Source organism: Delphinapterus leucas, chromosome 11 (assembly GCF_059928025.1).
Source record: "Delphinapterus leucas isolate spDelLeu-1000000601 "Yukka" chromosome 11, BTC_Dleu_Yukka2, whole genome shotgun sequence".
Classification (NCBI taxonomy): Eukaryota; Metazoa; Chordata; class Mammalia; order Artiodactyla; family Monodontidae; genus Delphinapterus; species Delphinapterus leucas.
In genome coordinates this window covers 5,210,862-5,216,739 of record NC_143139.1, presented here as the reverse complement: position 1 = coordinate 5,216,739, position 5,878 = coordinate 5,210,862, and the positions used below count along the sequence as shown (strand labels likewise).

At 41.2% G+C, this 5,878-nt stretch overlaps 1 pseudogene; it reads right to left on the bottom strand.

Annotated features, from left to right (window-relative positions):
- Positions 1-776: 776 nt before the first annotated feature.
- LOC111176551 (dnaJ homolog subfamily C member 8 pseudogene) lies at positions 777-5,184 on the bottom strand (annotated as a pseudogene).
- Between the last annotated feature and the right edge of the window lie 694 nt (positions 5,185-5,878).

Below are 5,878 nucleotides of genomic sequence, written 5' to 3'. Positions count from 1 at the left end.
CCTGGAAAATAGACCAATACAGATTGCAGAACAAAACAGCAAAAGAAGAGGGGAACTGGAATCACGACCAAAACATGAGTTTGGGGTTGTTTTTTTTTTACCACACCTGATTGTGAGTTGCATCAGTGACCTGGTAGGGAAGTCCTGGTCATTACCATCAGAACCAGAGTAGACGCAATTTTTAGGCAGCCCACACTTGTCTATGCGATTCACTTTCATAAGCCTTTAAATTCAGTTCTTCAAATGTTATCTGATGGATGATGATTTGAAGCACTACGTTACTTACCAGCTGCCACCTGCCAGCAACAGCTCAGTTTCTGTTTCATTTAGGCATTCCAGTGAGACTCTAAATAATTCAAGGTGAAACTATCCACTTGAAAAAAAAATTGGAAGAAGCACTTAAAAAAGATATTCTGGAATTTCAGGCAAATGAAGGTTAATTTGATGAGTTCAGAAAGGGGTATCTCTACCTTACGTCAAATTTACCGAAGAATCAGCTGAAAATAGATGGAAAAGCACCGTAATTTCTTTTTTTTTTTTTTTTTTTTTGGCTTTCTGGAATCAACGTCTGCTTCCAGCTATGATGGAGTAATTGGAATCAGAGTTTCCCTCCTGCCAAGACTATAAAACTGAACAAAGTATATGAGACACCTGTTTTCAGGCAATAGGCAGCAAATGACTGTGATCCCTGAGAGAGGGAAGCATGAGTTGAGTCCTACATTTACCCCATCTCTTGATCTGGGGACAATTTTGCAACTATGGCGTATAGGATGGTCAGCCCCGGACAGAGAATGATAGTCTCCTGAGCTGAGGAGTCAGAGAGCTAAATTTGGGAGCTGCTAAAGCATCTGTAAATTTCAGTGCAGGGTACCAAAATTAAAGGAGCTACCTAGAAAGAGGATGATTTCCGAGGATTCCCTCCAGATTCCCAGACATGGGATAGACTTAATGAGCCCAGGGAGAAACTCCACAAGGTCTAGCCTAGCACAACTGCTACAGGGTTAAGACATAACAAAGATGCTAGAGGTCACACAGCCTTAGCAGATACAGGAATTCTGGCTGAGTCACAATGGAGACATCTTAGTGAACACCCTGGGTATCCTGCTAAGACAATAGGAAGACCACTGCTTACGTGTAAGAACCATGCCCTAGGGTAAGGGCCACTCTAAACCCACTCTAACAAAGCCCAAAAGCAAGTCTCAACAACATCAAAATAAGCTTCCAGTATATTAACAGTCGGAACAAAACTCAACATTCTTTAAAGGAAAACAATATAAACCAGATGCTTTACAAGGATTCATTCACAATGTCAAGGATATTATCATGAATTACTGGACATGTGAAGAAGCAGAAAAATGTGACCCATTAAAACACAAGTCAATAGAAACCCACCAGAAGATGACTCAGATGTAGTCATTCAAACACTAGGACTTTAAAATGGCTATTATAAAAATGTCCAAGAGTTTAAAGAAAGAGATGGACATAATGAATGTAGAGATGGTGAAATCTCAAGGAAAAACTAGAAACTAAAAAAGAACCAAATGGGAATTCTAGAATTGAAATTTCTAGTATCTGAAATTAAAGACTTACTGGGTAGACTTAATAACAAATTGGCGACTTCAGACAAAAAGGTCATAAATTTCCAGACATATCAATAGAAATTATCCAATGTGAGAAAAAAGAGAAAGAAATGATTTTTAAAAATCATTGTCTTGAGCTGCAATCTCTTCTTCCCTTATTCATTTCCTTTCATGCATCTCTTTCGTTTCTCTCTCTTTCGTTTTAATTTCCAGCTCAGCAATGTGTTTTATGGTCTGTCTGTATACTGCTTGTTTGAACAGCTTGAGATCCTCCTCCTCCACATTTGTAGGTTTTCCTTCCTTCTTTAATTGCCCTTTTTAATCTTTCACAGTGTGTTCCAGGTATTATTTCCCTGCCTGAATTACATCCAGGGCCCTCGTCTTTTGTTCCTGGTCCAGTAGCAACTTGTAAACATTGTCCACAGCTTCAAAAGGGTTTTGTGCTCCATCAGCATCACCCTCTTTTTTGTCAGGCTGCTCCAATATGAATAACCGCTGAAACTACTTTCTTATTTCTTCATCTGTCACTTCAGGATCTATCTGAAGAACATCAGGGTTCAAGTTGAAGTAGGAGGAACCAGGACAGGTCAATCTTTCAATCTCATTTTTGGACTTTAGAACTGAATCTCTCTTCTTTATTTGTTTCACCTCACAGTAGAAGGTCACAAATGCTTCCTCTGTGCTGCCCCCTCCACCCCAAGCCTGCTCACCCCTACAGCCACCATTTCCCCAACTCGGTCACCACATGACTCTTCCTCTTCTTTTCTATTATGTGCATTTAATGCTATACATTTCCCTCTCAGCACTGCTTTCACTGTAGCTCATAAATTTTGATGAATTCTATTTTCAATTCAATTTAGTTCAAAGCATTTAAAAGCATTTCTCTTGAGATTTCTTCTTTGACCCTTGTGTTATTTGGAACTATGTTGTTTAATCTCCATGTATTTAGGGATTTTCCAGCTATCTTTTATTTTAATTCCACTGTGATCTAAGAGTATGCATTGCAAGATTTCTAGTCTTTTAAATTTGTGAAGGTGAGTTTAATGTCCCAGAATGTGGTCTACCTGGTGAATGTCCTACACAAGCTTGAAAAGAATGTGTATTCTGCTGTTGTTAGATGAAGTATCCTATAGATGTCAATTATATCCAGTTGATTGATGGTGTTTTTGAGTTCAACTATGTACTGACTGATTGTCTGCCTGGTAGATCTGTTCAGTATATGCAGAGGGGCACCAAAGTCTGCAAGTGTAATAGTGCATTAATCTATTTGTCCTTGCAGTTCTATCAGTTTTTGCCTCATGTGGTTTGACACTCTGTTGTCAGGCGTATACACATTAAGCATTGTTATATCTTCTTGGAGGGAAGAGACCTTGTGCGGTTATGTTAATACCAGACAAGGAAGACTTCCAAACAAGGAGTATTATCAGAGATGAAGTAGAAATTTTATAACAACAAAAGGGTCAATCAGTCAGGAAGGCATAACTATCTTACATGTATGTGAACCTTAGAGCGTCAAAATACATGAAGCAAAAACTGTCATAACTAAAGATAAATAGGCAAATCTACAATCCTGGAGAGAATAAGTGATAAAACAATTGGAACAAAAAGTTAGTACATGCGTTAGTTTTCTCTTTTGCTGCATAACAAATTTCACAAAGAGGTGGCTTAAAACAGCATAGTTTTGTAGGTCACAAGCCACGGTGGTCTTAAATGGGTTCTCTCCCAAGTGTCTCACAAGGCCAAAATCAAGGTGTCAGCCACTCTGGGCTCTGTAGCCTCTGGGGAAAGTCACTTCTAGGGTCGTTCAGATTGTTGGCCTAATTCAGTTACTTGAAGCTGTAGGACTGAGGTCCCTGTTTCTTTGCTGGCTGTTAATCAAGGCCATTCTCAGCAACTAGAAGCTACCTGCTTCCCTTGCCACCTGGGCCCCTCCATCTTCAAAGCCAGCACCCCTTCCTCACACTTGAAATCTCTCTGACTTCCTCTTCCGCTACTAGCCAGGGAAAACTGTCTGATTTTAAAGAGTTCATGTAAATGGAGCACGTCCACTGGGATAGCCTCGCTAATCTTTTTTTTTTTTTTTTTTTGTGAGGTATGCGGGCCTCTCACTGTTATGGCCTCTCCTGCTGGGGAGCACAGGATCCGGACACGCAGGCTCAGCGGCCATGGCTCACAAGCCCAGCTGCTCCACGGCATGTGGGATCTTCCCAGACCGGGGCACGAACCCATGTCCCTTGCATCGACAGGCCGACTCTCAACCACTGCGCCACCAGGGAAGCCCAGCCTCCCTAATCTTGAGGTCAACTGATAAGTCATTTTAAACGTGTAGGGAAAGAAAAATCTCTTTCCCCTAGCCTTCTAAGTTCTGGGGTTACTATCATAAAATACAGATTAAGAAGAGAAAAACAAACTAAAGTTTATCACATGTATAGCTCTTGGGAGAGATAACCAGAGAAATGAGTAATCCTCAAGGAATGCGCTTAGAATTCAGGCTTAAATATCGTCGTCTTCAGCTAAAAACAGAGAAAGAAGGGTGTGGGGGAGGCCAGTTATGGGAGTGATCAGGAAAAGTAAGGTAAATAAAAGTAAGACTAGTTATGCAGACTTAAGCTGGTACCTTATCCATTGATAAGAGTCTCTTGTGATTTATAGTCATCCTTGTCTTCCAGGTACAGAGAAGGAGAAACTCTTACAAACGGAGATTTCCTTTGTAAATGTAAACTCTTGTAAAAGGGTAACTTCTACTTTAGTTTCAGAGCTTCTCCTGTGTCTTCTGTTTCTCAAAATAATCAGTTCAAAATAATCCTTAGGACAAGGAGGCATATTCTGGGGTGCCATATTTTGGTCTTCTACAATTGCATCTATAAAAGCCTCTTTGTCACGTAACATAATTTAATCATGGGAGTAACACCAGGGAGTGGAGATCATAGGGCCCCTCTATGCATCTTTCTTCCTATCCCAGTAATCATGATATGGCAGATCTGAATAACACAATCAACATGACCTAATTGGCATTTACAGAACACTCGCTCCTAAAGTTAATTATAAGATCTAGCTATTCCACTTCTAGGTACCACCCAAGAAAAATGAAACCTTCTGTCCATAAAAAGATTTTTATATGAATATTCACGATATTGTATAATTAACAAAGTAAAAGATTTTAATGATGCCATTAAAGCATACGCCTCCTGATAATAAAAATAAAGGCAATTAGAAACTCCAGGAAATTTTTCTTTTTCTGAAGTCTCTGGAGAAACGTGAGAGAGCCAGAGAAGCTGTTAAATAAATGTTTGGAAGGATGCCCTGGTGCTCTCTTTCTTTTCTTCCTTCTCTGGAAGGTCTTAGCTTCAGACTTCGGTCTAGCAGTAGCCAGACGGGTATCACATTTCATCCAAAGTTGGGATGGTGCACAACATCTTCAAGGCAGAAAAGAAGTGGTGAGAGAAGCATCCACAGGTGATGGGTGGACTCCACATGTGTGGTGGTGATGCCACTGGTGGTGGTGTGCCTGTGTGTGTGTTTCTGTGTGATGGGAGGAATGGACTTTGTTATTGGAACCAAGCAGGACCCTGCAGGGCCCTCCCCGGTACCAAAGTCGCTCCATGTCCCATTTCTTGTTTGTAGAAAAAGGCTTTGGTCTCCTAGGCCTTCCCTGACTTCCCAAGAGCAGATTCAAGCAGTTACTAATTAGGGAAGTGAGGCAATGCAGGAACAAAGGAAAAGCAGTTAAGCAAGAAAAGTAATGAGAGCTTAAGCAATAGTTCAGTGATAAAACAGAGTCCTAGTTCCCCTCGAGGGATGTGCGTAACCATCTGACACATATCTTTGAGTTGTTCTGCGAAAACTGAGACCGTCACCCAGGTGGAAGATGGTGACCACGTGCTGACCACAAGCACATAGACCCCAGACTAGTTGGAACCAGAAGTTTAATGATTAAGATTCTCAAAACACCACCACCAACAACCAATCAGAAGAGAGACGACAAGCTGCAACCCTCACCCAAAACGTTGCCTTTAAAAACCCTTTGCTGAAAACCATCAGGGAGTTTGGGTCTTTTGAGCATGTGTGTTGCCTCTTTTCCTTGCTCGGCCCTGCAATAAACGCTGTACTTTCCTTCACCACAACCTGGTGTCAGTAGATTGGCTTTGCTGCACGTTGATCGAGGAGACCCAAAGCCAGGTTCGGTAACACTATCTCCACTATGGGTGGGAGGCAGCCTGGGCTATGGGATGCTTCTGCGACAGCTGTAACTACTGCTGTGATTTCTCTTAGCCATTTTTAATGTTGCTACAGTGGGA